The 18,520-nt window shown below is 40.9% G+C and overlaps 1 protein-coding gene across 4 annotated transcripts in view; it reads right to left on the reverse strand.

The window, feature by feature from the left end:
• LOC126354924 (uncharacterized) overlaps positions 1-18,520 on the reverse strand; it is a 231,124-nt gene that overhangs the window by 90,265 nt on the left and 122,339 nt on the right. Inside the window, exon 1 of one of the 4 annotated variants that reach the window (XR_007565397.1) lies at positions 6,537-6,593. The exons of the other annotated variants lie outside the window; for them this stretch is intronic. The gene's annotated coding sequence lies outside the window, so the exon portion shown is untranslated. Of the gene's footprint in view, positions 1-6,536; positions 6,594-18,520 lie in introns of those variants that run through there. 4 annotated transcript variants of the gene reach the window in all.

Raw genomic sequence — 18,520 nt, forward strand, 5'->3', positions numbered from 1 at the left:
TCGTGGTGTAGCAATTTTATTGGCCAGTAGTGTATGTACCTATATATACAGTTTTTTTTAAATTTGCAACAACTCAGTATCTGGAAACTTCATACGTAAAGATTCAGATGAAAAGTTAATATTTTCAAGAGGGACACTTATCTGAGCCAAAACTCGCCACCCTCTAACCTAGCCACCGTATCATATTCCAGAATGGGAACCTCAATCTTCGCGAAAAATACCTAATGCTTATCTGAATTTTTTTCCATTCATCGTAGATGGTGCAGTATTTGGCTAGAGTTATGACGCTTGGACGTGAGAACACACCGAAATCAATCACGCTAATAGTTAGATTAGAGAAGCTTCAACAAAATAAAACGTCCTGGTATATATGGGCCATGCCGCGAGTCGAAAGATCGTGTCCAGCTTGCAGGTGAGCTGACATTTGGCGATAGGGGACAGGGTACGGTATTGAGTCTCAATACTGGCGAGCAGGAATGAAGTAGTGTGGGAAGCAAGCGGTTGTCTGCGTCTGGTCTCTGATGCCTGGCCTGGATTGTGTGGGCCGTCCCAGACAGTCCTGAATTTGTCGCTGTACTGGGCTGTCGGATATGTGGAGCGTGTCTTGGTAGAAGGTGGAAAACAGCGAGTAACAGAATCAAAACAGTCTTAAGCAAGAAACTCGTTTCTGATGCTTAAATATTCACCATTCAGTCTGAAGTTTAACTGGATGTTTCTGTAATCGTAAAGAAAATTACTGCGTTGCTTCTTGTCTGAGTTTGTTTTAGGATTCACTTTTATCAATAAATGCTGTTCAATCTTGTACTCCATAACGAATGTAATGTTGTTCAATCCCCCATTCGTCCAGTCCTTTTAAGTGCTATACTTATAGTGAAAAGGCGTCCCAGCTATCTTGTCCACCCAAAATATCTCTGGAACACTAACAGCTATTGGAAAACGACTTTCACCGGTATCAATGTAGGGCTGGGGACCATGAATGTACATATTCGGAAACATTCTATGTGTACTTGGAAGTGTGGATAAAAGAATAAAGTCAATGACTTTCTCGGCATTTGCAGCAATGTGGTCCACTGTCACTATTTAATTAATTAGAGTGGCTTTAGATTACTTCATTGGTGATATCTGATGAAGCAAACTACTTCATGACTGGATATGTTAGAAGGGAATACATCCAGTTCTGGTCCCTATGTTTTTGAGGTTGGTGCCAGGCATGTTGCAAACGTTAATGTCCTCATTCTGGAATTGCAGCCAAGAGTACTTTAAGCAGGATGGCGCAACAATTCTCACAGCACATTAAAGCTGTACTGTAGTAATTGCCAATTTATGTTTTTAAATTTCATAATTAGTACTAAATTATTAAATTACTACTTGCATTTGCTGTGTTTCTGTTAATTAGTTACTTGTTCTGTAGGTCATTTGAACAATTCTTTTCTCGAAACAATGTGGAACTAGTAAGTTTACAGGACACATTTACATGATTGGTGTTAGCATTGATGATCAATTTATTAGTTTAGTAGTAATCATGCAACTACACACAAAAAACAAAGTTTTCTGTTTTTAGGGTTCCGTGCCTCAGTGTGCAAGAACAGAACCCTTATAGGATTGTTTTGTTGTCTGTCTTTCTGCCCGATTGTTAAGAACCCTTTTTCTCAAGAACGGGTAGATGTATCAAGCTCAAATTTATGTCACACATTATGCTCTGTAGTTCGTTGGAGGTTTAAATATTTTAAGATTATAACTCACTTCAGTCAAGTGACATGGTGATTTATGTCATATATGTTGATACTCGAAAACTCTCATCAGAACATATAGGGAGCCTCCTGTTGATGTAGAATCATGAAAATTGCAAGAAGCAAGGTTTCATAGTACAAGTAAAGGAAAAATATGAAAATTGTTAGTTTGCAATTATATAAGACGAAAAACATTTTTTGTCACTTTTTATCAATCTTCTGTTTGTCAGTCTGTTAAGACCCTTTATCTCTGGAACGGTTTGATATATCGAATTCAAATTTGTGTCACATACTAAGGGCTGCGCTCTCTTGGCGATGTAAAAATTGTAAGCTGCTAAATCAACGTAGTCAGAAGATACGATCATTTATGTTACATATTGTGATATTCGCAAACTCACTGATCAAAGCCTATAGGGTACTTCCCTTTGACCTAGGATCATGAGGTTCGGCAAGAAGTAAGGTTTCACAGCACAAGTAAAGTAAAATAATTTGAAACTTCTTAAATTGTAGTTACATCACATAAAAAATCTTTCGCTATATGAACATACATTGCTTTCATGATCTGTCAAAGCATAATAAACGAACACTACTCAAAGCCAACATAAAAGGTAAGTTGTAGTCATACGTAAGTAAGTAAATAAAAATATTTAATAAATCTTCTCTCTCACTAGATACATAAACTGGAATCTATCACTTGTTTCTTTTTGTATGTATAGGCTAGTCTGAGGAACTGTTGTGGAGCTTTTGATACAGTCTTGCAATTCTAGGAACCAATATTTTGCCTGCATTGATAACAGGCAAAGAGTCTATAATTAAGTGATGGTTCCAGGTTCCATAAAAACTTAGTTATATACATGTTGTATACAAGTCTGTACAGAACCCTTTTTTTACTGGCTACCAGTTTTTAACTGGGAATTAGTAAATGGAATAGGAGTTGTTCAGGAGAACTGATTTTAATTTACATTAAAAATCACTGTTCTTCTCAAATTTTGATGGATTATTTGTGACGAATGTCATAAGCGAATAAGAGTTTTATGATGGTCGCAAAATTCTATTTATCTCTTTCACATCGACCACGTCCCCTTTACTACAGTATATATTTCACTCTCAGACGTCTGATCAGTTAGTTGGCAAGACTCAGCGGAGGAGCGCTTCTGAAGATGTCCAGCGCAGTCCTGGACGAAACGTCAGCGACAGAAGAGTTTCTTGGACCATGACCTCACATCCCCAAAGGTTTACCAGCACCTTCCTACACTGCTTGAATTATTCAGCACAATCTTTTGCATTCTTTTTGTTTAGTGTGATTTAACCAGCTGTGTGTAATGCCATCATCAGTTCCATGAAACTTGAGTTTATCCAAGAGAGTCGCGTGATTTACACAGTCAGATACTCTGACTGTGATGAGACAGATGAGACCCGCCAGGTTCGCCGAGAGCACTAATGCGCTGCTTCTTGGACTTGGGTATGCGCTGGCCCTGGGTCGAGTCCGCCTGCTGGATTAACGACGAGGGCTGGTGTTCCAGCCAGCCTGGATGTGGTTTTTAGGCGGTTTTCCACATCTCTCTAGGTGAATACTGGACTGGTCCCCACGTCGCGCCTCAGTTAACGACTCACAGACATTTGACATACCTCTGCACTTTTCCATGTTTTACGCTTGCGGCAGACAGATGGGGTACTCTGATTACGTCCTGGGGGAACGGGGTGGCGGCAGGAAGAGTATCCGGCCACCCCTTCCAATTAATATGCCAAATCCTATTTAACCACGCCAACACCACGCGCAATGCCGTACAGAGGCGCAAGCGATAGAAATAGATACTCTAAACAGATGAAAGAAGTGGCACCTGGATATACATTATCATTTAAGGCTTGTGCTACACATTGATAAATGGATGTAGCAATAGCATTCTGAGTCGAGCATCTCCCCTGGAATCTAAACTGTGAGTTGGCAACTAAAATGTGTCTAGTAAAGTGTGAGACTACTCTTGAGTACATGGCTATTTGGAAAATTTTGGGAGAAGACATCAGCAAAGAAACTAGACGATAATTGTTTAAGTTCATCTTGTCTTCTTCCTAGCAACTGCACATTTTAACCTATCTGCCAAAATTCCTTATGTCAGTGGTTAATTGCCTATATCACTAAAGACAGTATTTATTAAGCTGGAACAACGTTTCAGAGTTCTGTTTGAAATTCCATCAACACCATATGAGGTTTCGTTTTTTAGAATTTTTATAATTCTATTAATTTCAGTGAAGGAAGTTACATGGAACGGCATTTTTAAGATATTCTCTTGCTTCCTCAACAGAACTTCTGGATTCGATTTTTGCTGCTACATTTAAAAAGTGATTGTCAAAAGTATGTACAACTTGTGATCCATATCAGTCACAACATTGCCATTTAGTTTGACTGTTATGGTATATTGCCCACATAATTATAAGTTGATAGATACATGTCATCCTGTACTAAAATATATTACTATAAATTTCACTAACAAATATTTGTCAAACACTTATCTAGTAGAGCTATTTGAACCATATTTTAAATTTTGACTAAACTGTTTGGTAGCTACCTCATGATCTCACCAAATGAAATTAATAATTTTTAATATATAAAATTTTAATACAGCTTGCAATACGAATTTACTTAAAAAAACGGTGTCCTCTAAAATGTTTCATTACAGATTAAATATTAGAAAATATGGAATAATTAATGTAGATATTTTGTATGAGTGTAACTTTGGGTTTCAAAGACTTCTTGTTCAGCTGGCAATGGCAAAGAGGCAGGTTGTTGATTGCTGTTGAGTTGCAGTTGTTTGGTAAGTAATTTATTAATGAAGAAAAGTTAATGCAGCTTATTATTCAGAAGCTACATGATGATATACACTCTCTGATTAAAAGCACTTGGACACCTGTATATAACAAGCAGTGAGCACTAAGTATCATGAGAGGCAAATGTACTAGCTTTACATCAGCCTTAACAAGAATTTTTCCAACTCAAATCTTGATGTCACTGCAATGTTTCCACCAACAAATAGCTTCTAGTTTGCATGCCTCTCTGCTAACGAAAACACATACTGCCTGATGCTGATGCCACAGTAATGACAAGAGATAGTCGTGTTTTATCCATTAAGATTTAAGGCTGGAACCAACCATATATAAAAATTATAGACCAATTTAACAAATTATTACACAATGAGACAGTAAGTTATATCAGCATGGCACTGAAATATAGCTCACCTACAGTTTACATGAATTGTGGTTAATCACCGATAACAATGTCCACTGTGATTATTATAATGGCTAAATTTGCTTGGCCAAAGCACAGGTTTAGTCCTGCATGTTATTTTGTTATAGAAGAGAATTTAATTTTGTATACTTCCAGTTCATATTCAGTTGCTGTAGCGTTGTTTTACCTATTACCTTTTTCTTTGTGAGACTTGCTATGTAAGCATTTCTGCTTCTTCTGTCTGTTACAGTCATACTAGACTGATGGACTTCTTTGTGGTATGGGTGTACGGCTGATGAAAGCAATCAGATATAATTTAATTTTGCTATATACAAATTTTATTTATTGTGAAGGCGTTGATTACATCGATGACTTCCCCACTGAAGCGTTCGTGTTTAGCGGTAGTAGTAGGGGTAGCCAGCAGCAGCGTAAGGGTAGGCGGAGTAGGCGCTGACGGCGGGGTAGCCGAAGGCGCTGTAGGCGTAGGGGGCGGCGTAGGCGTAGTAGGCCTCGGCGCCCTTCAGGGTCTCCTTGGCCTTCTCCTGGGCCAACACGGCCGCCACCAGCAGGACAACGAGGAGAGAACAGACCTGAAAATTCAACAACAACAAAATTATTCCATTATATGTACTTCGCTATCTCTTATTTCTGAATGTGTGTGACGGCAAAGCATTGGTAGTCTAGTTATCCTCATTCGTGAAGAAATTGTTGAATGTTTAATAAAATATTTTGGGCGTATGTCTGTCATCTTCTCTTTGAATGGCAGACTGATGCACAGGAGGCAGGATAGAAGTTTTGGATCTGTTTATTGAGTTTACATATGACAAGAATATCCTATAAGTTTCTCATGTTTCTGAAAAATCTGGCAGTGAATCTTATTGTAGGTTTCACATACAATCCTTATTAGGGATTCGTGATCTTTCATTAAAATTTCTCTACCAACTTCCCTGAATTCTCTTTTGCTGCTAGAGTATAATATTCTCTGCTTTTTTTAATGATTGTCCGTCTGTGATGTGCGAAGTTGGGTCCTACCAGTCTCCTATTAATGCACTGGATATGTGTTTGTCTACAGTCTAGGCAATGGCTGATGATTTTTTTCGCCGCAATTGTTCTGCATTATCGAATTTGTAACAGAGGTCGTCAGATTATGTCGTAAGTAGGTTGTTAGAGACTGTTTCTTTGAAGGACCAACCAGAAATCCATGGTCATAAAATTTCAGACAGTCTATGTACTCGTAGTTAGAAATCTAGGCAACATGGATTTACTTCTATACTTGCGTTATTTTGCATTACAATCGTTAAACATTATAGCAGCTTTATTCTGCAACTACCATCAAACTCAAAGACAAAGACGATGCATAACTCCTGTAACTTCTGAGCAAAAATATTCGTTAGCAGTTGTGTAATGCATACGAAAGAGGAGAATATCATGTGAATGAGAGCGGCATGAAGTTATGTGATCCAATAACAAAAAACTGTATCTTGTTTGAAGGTAGCTAACGTGACCACGGTTTCTCAGGAAAAACAATAACGACCATCTGTTTGAAGCTGAGCCGAATTTACCGAGTGGTTGTGTGTACTTACGAAAGCCTTCATGATGTAGCGGCGTGTTGCGGCTGCGATGTGATGCCGATCAGCTGGCCTGGCCCTGTATTTATACTGGACACGGCCGAATTCTATCGACGGCAACGCCCGCTGCACAACCGGACTTGCTGTGTCCTTGACTTCAGGCCAAGCTTCTAATACAGAGCGCACTGCAGTTACGTGGCGGTCATCGTGTCGCCCTGACACTTCATTCTTTGAAGACAGACACCAACTCATTCTGCATGGACTCACTGTTACTACAGTCTTTCCTCTTGCTCTATTCCTTATTAATTGTGCAAAATAACTTAATCTACACCTTCATCTACATGATTACTCTGCAATTCACATTTAACTGCTTGGCAGAGGGTTCATCGAACTACAATCATACTATCTCTCTACCATTCCACTCCCGAACAGCGCACGGGAAAAACGAACACCTAAACCTTTCTGTTCGAGCTCTGATTTCTCTTATTTTGTTTTGATGATCATTCCTACCTATGTAGGCTGGGCTCAACAAAATATTTTCGCATTCGGAACAGCATCTTATCCTAGATCACTTGAGAAACAAATCGTTCCAAGCGAATGGGAGGAGTATTGGACACCACTGTGCTCAATGAGCATTTAATCTGTATAATCTGAGTAAACACACATCAGCGCAAACCATTCGAGGTTGTACCGAGACCTTCTCATCTGAAATAGATAGAAATAAGCCGTTACTAACCAACATCCTACTTAGACTGTATTACTCATCCAAATACAGCATATTACTTCACTCTATATATTACAAATTATTCTGAACCACACTCATTGTGTTACATTTTATTTTATTTTTGTTTGACATTTACATTGTATAAATTATTTTCTCATCAACTAGGTAGTAACAGATTTTATGGAATCATTTTAACAATCGCTAAGCGTTCATTTCGCTGTAGCCTCAGAGACATCTTTATATATTATGTTCTTTAAATTATTTAAAAAAAAGTATTAACAACTGTATATCAACAAGACTGTAACAATGAGAAATCTTTGCTATTAGATTCGGAAGCATCCGAGCCACCTTACGTTTCAAGACGGTGGGTTAATCTCTACTGTTAATGAAATAAATAAATAAAGTAAATAAATGTTCTCAAGACATGTCATAGGAAAGTTGCGCGTAGCTATAGGCTGTTTTCGCCTGGAACACGTAAATGAATGCGCTAAATACGATAATAATGTCCCAGATTAAAATATTTTAAACGGGGACGATAAACTTTGTGATGTGGAACTAGTCAACAGAACATACATTGAACACACAGAATTATATATAAGGTGCCATGATGCGTGTACCAGAATGAGTCAGCACATTATGTACATTCTGATTGATTGTCTTTGCCAACAACATGCAGAATATGAACAAAAACTGTAAAACGACGAGTAATCACTTAGTCTGATAATGGAACACATTACATACTGAAGTATAACTTTCAAAATAAATGAAAATTGTCTTGTACTAGAAGAAAGGTGCATCTTAGGTGTACATCCATGAAACTTACATCTTAACGGAGAAAACATGTTAGTCTAAACATTTTTATGGAATCACAGTAGTGTTTAATTACTCTGAAATTAGTAAAACGTGCGGCTGGAAAAGGAAGAAGAAGCACGTCCTTGTCTCTGGAGGCCGCTGGCTCACTCACTCACTTGTCTATTCTTTTGTGAGATATTTGTAAGTTTCATCTGTGTGTTAAATTAATTGAATAATAATTGTATTATATGATACGTGTATAGCCATCTCAAACATTTTCATTCCATTACCTTGTGTGTTATGTCTTTCTGAATTATTTCACTGTGAGAGTCAACATGAATTACTCGAAAACACAGTCGTGTGAATATCATAGGCGCTGTTTCTCCATGAGATCTAGAACACAATAAACACTTGTGTCAGTTCTATTGCCATGTTTCTTGACGTCCAGAAGACAAATTATGAAGCCTTACTGAAGACTGGAAGAATTTTTTTACTGAACAGAAAGTTCCCTAGTAAATACAGATCAGTGCTCTCAAAAGCGAAAAGTCATAGAGGAGAAAGCAACTAAAGATTTGCCGATAGGAAATGTCGTAGACATGTTACTAATCACTGTATGTAAATGACACGGCGGGATCGCAGGAGACTGCAGAGGAAGCTGCTATTCATAGGGAAGTTGTAAAGCTAGAAAAATGTAACGAAATGCACAGTCCTACACCGGAGCAAAACTTGGAGGAGAATCTTAGTGTTTAACGTCCCGTCGACAACGAGGTCATTAGAGACGGAGCGCAAGCTCGGGTTAGGGAAGGGTGGGGAAGGAAATCGGCCGTGCCCTTTCAAAGGAACCTTCCCGGCATTTGCCTGAAGCGATTTAGGGAAATCACGGAAAACCTAAATCAGGATGGCCGGTGACGGGATTGAACCGTCGTCCTCCCGAATGCGAGTCCAGTGTGCTAACCACTACGCCACCTCGCTCGGTAGCAAAACTTGTTGCAGGGCTCGTAGATGAGCTTCAGTATTTAAGCACAACATGGCAGTAATTGATTACCCAATTGGCGGTCTCTGGCACACAGTGACAAAATATCTGGATATGTAGATCAACGACGATTTGTTGTGGAACTGTCTGACAAACCCGGCATTATCCTGGTATTCATTTTCCCAATTTTCGATTAGAAACGTAAACAAAAATGAACTGTGTTTCTAGTGTGAATCAAAAAATTTTCATTTCCCTGCATTTTTGAAAACATCTTTGAAATTTGAAACAGTTTCCGTAAGCAGAGCGTAGGTGCTTCACGTGTTAACAACGTGATTTTGTAAAAGTTCCTGCGGCAACGCCTCTTTGTGAACTTGGCAGTTGAAAGCTGTCGAAACCGCTGCCAGGCTTCAAGGATTTTCTTAAGTTGAGTCGACTGTAGCAGTGTCTTAGCAGTTAATAATAAATGTATTAAAACGTAATTCTGGAAGCTGTATTTTTTTTTTCACGCATCTCCGTGTTTATTACGTCGTGCCTCTACCTACCATGCTATAATTCTGTAGGTGTATTTAGCGCCATATGTGGATACTAATGTATTCTCATATACTTAATAACACAGAGGTCAAAATGAGTGAGGCGCCCACAGAGGGTCAGACGCCATCACCGTCATCCAAATGGCCCGTACTAAAAAGACCGAAATCGGTCGGAAGGAAACATCGGCTGCGACCAAGATTGTTTTTAAATAATTTTATTACAGAAGTAATAGATTTAATCATTATGCATGATGTGGCAGTTTTTCATGCATTTCATTGTTTGTGATATCAGATCTCTTGAATTATGATTTACGAAGTCTGGTTCAGGAGGAGATGTGGAACACACACACACACACACACACACACACACACACACACACACACACACACACGGACATATATATATTCATTAATCCATCCAAGAAATCTTCCCAGTAATCTGTCTACGGAAAGAATTTTGTTGTTTTACTGGGACTCAACATCGTTTTGTTCGAAGAACATACGAGCCCACATTGCAGATTTGATAATAAACAAGTCATTTAAATAACTAAAATTATTTCTTCGCCAAAGACGATTATCCACGAATACATTCCACGTCAAGGTTGCAATATAAATTAGTTGTCTCATGACAATACAAGCACGCCACAGATCAGTCGAACGACAATATACACTGACAAGGGAACCTCCACATCGCACCCCCCCCCCCCCCCCCCCTCAGATTTAGTTATAAGTTGGCACAGTGGATAGGCCTTGAAAAATTGAACACGGATCAATCGAGAAAACAGATCAGTCGAGAAAAAAGGAAGAAGTTATGTGGGACTATGAAAAAAATAAGGAAAATATACAATCTGAATAGTCCATGTGCAAGATAGGCAACATCAAGGACACTGTGAGCTCAGGAGCGCTATGGTCCCGTGGTTAGCGTGAGCAGCGGCGGCGCACGAGGTCCTTGGTTCAAGTCTTCCCTCGAGTGAAAAGTTTACTTTCTTTATTTTCGCAAAGTTATGATCTGTCCGTTAGTTCATTGACGTTTCTGTTCACTGTAATAAGTTTAGTGTTTGTGTTTTGCGACCGTACCGCAAAACCGTGCGATTAGTAGACGAAAGGACGTGCCTCTCCAATGGGAACCGAAAACATTTGATCGCAAGGTCATAGGTCAACCGATTTCTCCACAAGAAAACACGTCATATATATTCTATACGACACAGGTGACGGCATGTGCGTCACATGACATGAATATGTTGTCGACCCACCTATCTTGTACACTTGGCGAATGGGTAAAAAGATTCTTCTACCTTGCCCGATTTTGGTTTTCTTGTAGATGTGATAATCACTCCCAAAAAAGTGATGAAAACATAAGAGTTTGTCACATAAACTGCAACAAAAGAATGCAACAGTTTCACAGTCGCACAGTTTTCCATGTGCTGTGTCAAAACATATGTTTTATTTTGATGTTTGTTTAGGTGTAGCGTCCCCATACTACGGCGCAGTTACCTCGCATCGGACGGACGGGCAGATAATCGTCTGAAAATAAAAAATTACACTTTTCACTCGAGGGAAGACTTAAACCAATGACCTCTCGTTTCGCAGCCGATCACGCTAACAACGGGACCACGGCGCTCCTAAGCTCACACTATCCTTGATGTTGCCTATCTTGCGCATGGACTACTCAGTTTGTGTACTTTGCTTTTTTTTTTCATAGTTCCACACAACTTCTTCCTGTTTTCTCGATTGATCTGTGTTCAGTTTTTCAAGGCCTATCCACTTATCAACTTATAACTAAATCTGAGGGGGATGCTATGGGGAGGTTCCGTTGTGAGGAATTAGTCAACAGACTCTAATCGGCCAAATCTCAACTCAATTCTCGAAGCAAACGGAATTAATATATATAATGATAAGGAAATATACAAGGACGTCTTTAACACACAAGTGATTGCTAATAACAGGTGGGGTAGCGAAAACAGATTAAGGAAACCTAACTATAACAAATAGAGCAACCGAACTGTCAAGGTTATCGCCAGATCTGACCCGTAAGACCACTGTTAAAGCATATGCTGGCTGTACACTAAGCTAACTTCGCTTGTTGTCCCAGTCAAACGTAAGGTCCATACTGCTAGCATCCAATGCTGAATTGCCGCGTTAAAATAGCGACAGAATTGGCCACAAGCTTCTCACAGTCTGTTCCACCAAAGCCGAGCTCTCACCCCCCCCCTACCCCCCCCCCCCCCCCCCCGCCAACCTCGCTGACCATGGCCGAGCTGCAGACGCCATCCACCACAGCGCCCTCTAAACCCTGCAGATCGCGCTTCGAAGGCGCACTCCTGTCAGCTGCCGACCGCCGCAGGATGTTCAAGTGCCGGCACTCGTGGTGACGTTCGTAAAGTCACAGCTACAGTAAACAGGAATCTATCGTAGATGGAATTGCAGATAGACTTGGACAACACTTCCACTTGATGTAATGAATTGCGCCTAGCGGTTCTAGGCGCTTCAGTTCCGAACCGCACTGCTCCTGCGGTCGCAGGTTCGAATCATGCCTCGGGCATGGATGTGTGTTATGTCCACAGGTTAGTTAGGTTTAAGTAGTTCTAAGTCTAGAGGACTTATAACCTCAGATGTTAAGTCCTATAGTGCTTAGATCCATTTGAACCATTTTGTAATGAATTGCACCTCTTTTCAATGTGAATAAATTCCAGTTATACTTATCACAAAGACAAAGAAACTGATGCCATCCAAATGAAAGACAGAAGTGAAAATCTTGAGCATGTTACATCGTACAAGAAAGCAGAATGGAGAAGAAACTGATCACATGGGGCTTGCCAGTAGTCTTAGTTAGTCGGCGAAGAGGTTCTTCATGTATACCACGTCGAGCTGAAGCCACTCAGTAATGATTACATCTCTTGAAGCTGCCATATTGTGGAGATGTTAACTGCTGCGTTTCACCCGATATACCATACAGTCTCTGACATTTATTATGAGATTGAGACAGGGTGCACAAATGGGCCAGTCAAAGTATGAACGGCTGCCTCAGTGTTGGTCAAACCAGCATCGTATATCTACAGCCCTATGAAAAGTGCTGTAGCCCTCCTGGAAAACGGTAGTGTCCATAACATATTTATCATGGAAATTAAGACAGAACATAGACTGATGTAACAAAGGTCAGGGGATAGCTACATGCATATATACAGATGTCGTTAGTATCTCGTACACAAGGTGTAAAAGGGCAATGCATTGACGGAGCTACCATTTGTACTCAGATGATTCTTATGGAAAGTTTACCACGTCATTATGGCAGCACGATGGGAATTAACAGACCTTGAACTCGGAGTGGTACGAGGGTAGTTGATTTTTTGCCACAAATTAGTTATAAAATTTTATTGTGACCAAATAGGAAACTTACAAAAACATCATTTTTTGACATCGTCTCCCTACGTTTCAACGCACTTGGTCCATCGTTGTACAAGCTTCCTGATGCGGTCACACAACAAGGTTCTCGGTTGAGTTGCGAGGCACGAATGCAGCGCTTCTTTCACTGCTTTGTCCGAGGCAAATTCTCAGCCCCTTAATGCCTGTCTGAGTGTGCCAAACAAGTGATAGAACGGGCAAGATCGGGAGTATATGGAGGATGATCCAGTACTTCAAATGTGAGTTTCTGGAGCGTTTCAGCAGTATCCGGACGGACATTTTCTTGCTGCAACACAACTGCTTTTGACAGAAACCTTCGGTGTTTGCTTCGAATTACAGTCTTTAACCTGTCAGTAAGCATCTCACTGTAACGTACACTGTTTATTGTTGTGCCTTTTTCGCAATAATGTTCCAGTACTGGACCCTGTGCGTCTCAAAAACCGTAAGCATCAGTTTTCCTGCGGACGGTTGGGTCTTGAACTTTTTCTTGCTCGGCGAATTCGGATGTTTCCGTTACATACCCTGCCGTTTACTCTTCGGATCGTAATGATGGATCCATTTTTCGTCACCAGTAATGATTCCGTCTAAAAAGTTGTCCACTTAGTTACCATAGCGATCCAAATGTTTTTTGCAGATGTCCAAGAGCATATGTTTATGCAACTGTTCAAAAATGGTTCAAATGGCTCGGAGCACTATGGGACTTAACATCTGAGGTCATCAGTCCCCTAGAACCTAGAACTACTTAAACCTAACTAACCTAAGGACATCACACTCATCCATGCCCGAGGCAGGATTCGAACCTGCGACCGTAGCGGTCGCACGGTTCCAGACTGAAGCACCTAGAACCGCTCGGCCACACCGACCGGCTTATGCAACTGTGTGAGTTGTTTTGGGACCCATCTTGCACAAACTTTATGAAACTCAAGTCTGTTGTGGATGATTTCGTAGGCAGAACCGTGACTAATTTGCAGATGATGAGCCACTTGGTCAATAGTTAATCGTCTGTCTGAGAGAATCATTTCACGTGAACTCTCAATGGTTTCTTTATTTGTGGCGGTAAGCGGTCGTCCGGCTCCTTCGTCGTGCGTAACACTTGCGCGACCATTTCGGAATTTTTCAATCCATTCGTAGACACTCCGTTATAGCGAAACACTTTTCCCGTATTGTACCGAAAGTCTTCGATTAATTTCGGCCCCTGATACGCCTTCCGACCACAAAAAACGGATCACTGAGCGTTGCTCTTCTTTTGGTGCAAATACACAGCGGAGCAGCCATGATTAACAGCAGAATAGCGACAACGAAACTAACATAGCAGCTCCTCGTGGAGAGTGACAATTGTCGTGAGTGGCGGGGCGTGCAGGCCCCACCTGAGCACCTTGTTCTGCAGGCGCTGCGATGAATTGTGCAAAGACATGACAACAAAAAAACAAAGCATGCGTCATCAACGAAAGTAGTACCAAAATAAACAAAAATATAACTAAATTGCATATAATAATTTACTAACCTTCGTAGTTGGAGCTAGATGCGTGGGACATTCCATTTAGGAAATCGTTAGGGAATTCAATATGTCGAGATTCACAGTATCAAGAGTGTGCCGAAAGTGCGAAGCTTCAGGCATTGCCTCTCGCCAACGACAGTGCAGTTGCCAACGGCTTTCACTTAACTACCGAGAGCAACGGCGTTTGCGTAGAGTTGTTAGTGCTAACAGAAAAGCAACTCTCCGTTAAATAATCGCAGAAATCAGTGTGGGAGGTACAACGAATGCATCCATTAGGACAGTCCGGCGAAATTCGTCATTAATGGGCTGTGGCAGCAGACGACCGACTTGAGAGCCTCTGCTAACAGCACATCGCCTATAGCGACTCACCTGGGCTCGTGGCAGTGACCTGGTCAGACGGGTGCCGATTTCAATTGTAAGAGCTGATGGTAGGGTTTGGGTGCGGCGCAGGCCTCACGAAGTCATGGACCCATGTTGTCAACAAGGCACTGCGCAAGCTGGTTGTGGTTTCATAATGGTCTGGGTTGTGTTTACAAACAATGGACTGGGTCCTCTGGTCCGCCGGCCGCAGTGGCCGAGCGGTTCAAGGCGCTTCAGTGTGGAGTGGCGCAGCCGCTACGGTCGCAGGTTCGAATCCTGCCTCGGGCATGGATGTGTGTGATGTCCTTAGTTCCATAGGTTTAAGTGGTTCTAAGTTCTAGGGGACGGATGACCTCTGATGTTAAGTCCCATAGTGCTCAGAGCCATTTAAACCGTCCTCTGGACCAGCTGAACCAATCACTGACTGGAAGTGATTATGTTTGACTGCATGGAGACTATTTGCAGCCATTCACGGACTTGATGTTCCCATAACGATGCACCAAGTCACCGGGCTACAGTTTTTTACGTTTGAAGAACATTTTGGACAATTCTAGTGAATAATTTGGCCAGGAAGATCGCCCGACGTGAAACCAATCATTTAGGAGACATAAGCGAGAGGTCAGTTTGCACACAACGTCCTGCACCAGTAACAGCTTCGCAATTATGGATGGCTGTAGAGGCAGCATAGTTCAGTATTTCTGCATGGAACCTCCAGTGACTTGTTGAGTCCTTGCCACGTCGGTATGCTACACCCCGCCGGATAAAAGGAGGTCCGACATTTTATTAGGAGGAATTAGACGACTCTCTGTATGATCACTGTGAATGTTGAAATAATCAACGTGGCTCATTATTTATCCCCTTGTAGGAGTACGCTGGTTGCTTTGCAGCGCTGTTGATAGTGTAGAACTGGTTCCTGGCCATCAGGTCTCCCTTCACCTCCGACCTAAGTTATGGCAGTGAGGTGGTCTGTATGCGTTGCTAGTCTGCCAGCGCAGCTAGAGAGGTGGGCATGGGGGCGTGACAGGCCGACAGAAAGGCAATGTCTCCAATGGACCTGCTCATGACCGCAATGTGACTGCAGTTGCCTGATTTATTGGCGTATCAACGCGAACTCTCCAAGAAGTGGAGATCCTAAAACGGTCTTGGGTGAAGGGACTGGAGACAAGTTTCATGCGTTGTCAGTATCAATAAGCTTCAAGCCGGACTGTAATTCGTGCTGATAGCGAATACAGGGCCGTCTCAGCCAGTTACCGAGTGAACACAGCGAAACGTGTAAGATAGGTTGCGGACAGACAAACCTACGTTTATAGCATTTGTAAACTTACAGAAAGCTTTTGGCAATGTGCACTGGAATACTATCTTTGAAATTCTGAAGGTAGCAGGGGTAAAACACAGGAAGCAAAAGGTTATTTACAGCTTATACAGAAACCAGACGGCAGTTATCAGAATAGAGGGGCATGAAGGGGAAGCATTTGTTGAGAAGAGAGTGAGAGTTGTAGTGTATCCCCGAAGTTATTCAATCACAGCCATATACGTTCTACATTTGGTTGCCTCATACATAACGAAAATGTATGTTGGATCCATTCATGTACTGTACACTGTTTTTCTCCTGTGGAGATGGTTGTAATAATCGAAACCGGTAGAAATAAGCAGGTAATTGTGCAACTGATGGCACAAATATGCTTTTTTTTAAAAAGTTTTGAAGTTTGCTGATGACACTGTAATTCTGTCCGAGACAGCAAATGACTTGGAAGAGTAGCTGGCGGAATGGACAGCGACTTGAAAGGAGGATATAAGAGGAAAATCAACAATAGCAAAACAAGTGTAACGGAATGTAGTCGAATTGCATGAGGTGATGCCAATGGAACTAGATTAGGAAACGAGACATTAAAAGTAATAGATATGTTTTGTTATTTGGATAGCAATATAACTGATTGTGGCCGGAATGGAGAGTATATAAAATATTGACTGGCAATGGAAAGAAAATCATTTCTGTTCGAGAGAAATTTGTTAACACCGAATATAGATTTAAGTGATAGGAAATTTTTTCTGAAGGCATTTGTCTGGAGTGTAACCATGTATGGAAGTGAAACATGGACGACAAGCAGTTTAGATAAAAAGAAAATAAATTTTTTTGAAATGCGGTGTTAGAGAAGAATGCTGAGGATTAGATGGGTAGATCACGCAGCTAAAGAGAAAGAACTGAATTGAATAGTAGAAAAGAAATTTGTGTGTGACTAGAAGAAGGGATCCGTCGATAGAACACATTCCGAGACATCAAGGAAACACCTATTTAGTACTAGAGGAAATTGTGAGGGGTAAAAATTCTAGAGGGAGACCAACAGATGAATACAGTAAGTATATTGAGGAGGTTGTACTAATTATTCAGAGATTATGAGTCCTGTACAGATTAGGGTAGCATTGAGAACTGCATCAAACCAGTCTTTGGACTGGAGACCACAAGAACAACAGCGTGCGGTGGACCTATGGAGTTAAATACTTTTCAAAAGGCCATTACTTACAGCGGCACATAAAATTCACTTCTTCAGTTAGCAAAAAAACTATGCAACTGGGCAACAGCCTTTGTGGTTGATGTTCAATAGTGGCTGTACCCAGGGAAAAAAGGGGAAGGGGGATTCGAGAGGGGGTAACCTGGGAGCAAGGGGGTGGGGCGCCTGCTCCCCCTAGCTCTTAGAGAAAGGAAAAAATATATTGTATTGAGGTGTTTTTTTTCAGACAGTGATTGTAAAATCGGTATTGCGCAGGGGATTTTAACAATGTCGGAACTGGAACTTTTTATGTCTACTTACAAGTCACCATTGGTCTACAAAAATATTAAAAATACTCCATGCCACCCCTGTTTTGTCCCCCCCCCCCCCCCAAACTATTGTATGGTCGTCCTAGCTGATGCTGCTGTTTTAATATTTCTAATGCGCCATCTTGAGTGGCCACCTTTGCCACATCATTGGATATTTCATTATACGAGTTTTTAATTTTATTTTTCTATCATCAGGTTTTTTTCCATGGCAGCATTTGTTACATCCGCCATGATTAAAGTTAAATATCACAGGTCATTGACTAGCATCCTTTTCATGTAGAGCTAACACTGAAAGAGAAAGTGTTACAACGTGTGTACAAGTTGGACATAAAGTCAACAGTATTGAAACAAATAGCTTTTGTGTTGACCAGAGCCTAGACGCATCTGCTTGTGGCTTTTTATTACACAATACTTTACTGACAATTGTAACAGTCGACCGATCCCTTCTAGGAAACTTCCAGTCATTTATGAGAAGTCAGTCAGATAGTTCTTGTCAGACAAGAAGAAACTGTTAGTAGTTTATGGGGATACATAGATTTCTTAAAGTATACGAACAAGAAAAAATGAATTAGAATAAATATTTTTGTGTTTCAGTCTAATTTCAGTAGCCCACTTTCCAGCTCGTATGCAGCACTATAGTAGGACACTGATTCATAACATTTTTATAGACAGTACTCAGCCTGAAATAATTAATGTGTGCCCAGATACTAATGGACTATCTGATCACGACGGAAAGTAATGGAAATAAACAAAAATGTAGCACCTTACAGTCGTAAGACAGGTTCACACAAAGCAGTGAGCTTCGTCAGAACACAATGCAATGTTTCCGAAGTAAGTTAAAAGAATAGATTTGGAATGAGAATAGAGGTATATGGAATGAGATGGTAATGTCAAATTCATTT

The sequence above is a fragment of the Schistocerca gregaria genome, chromosome 3 (assembly GCF_023897955.1).
Source record: "Schistocerca gregaria isolate iqSchGreg1 chromosome 3, iqSchGreg1.2, whole genome shotgun sequence".
NCBI classification, from domain to species: domain Eukaryota; kingdom Metazoa; phylum Arthropoda; class Insecta; order Orthoptera; family Acrididae; genus Schistocerca; species Schistocerca gregaria.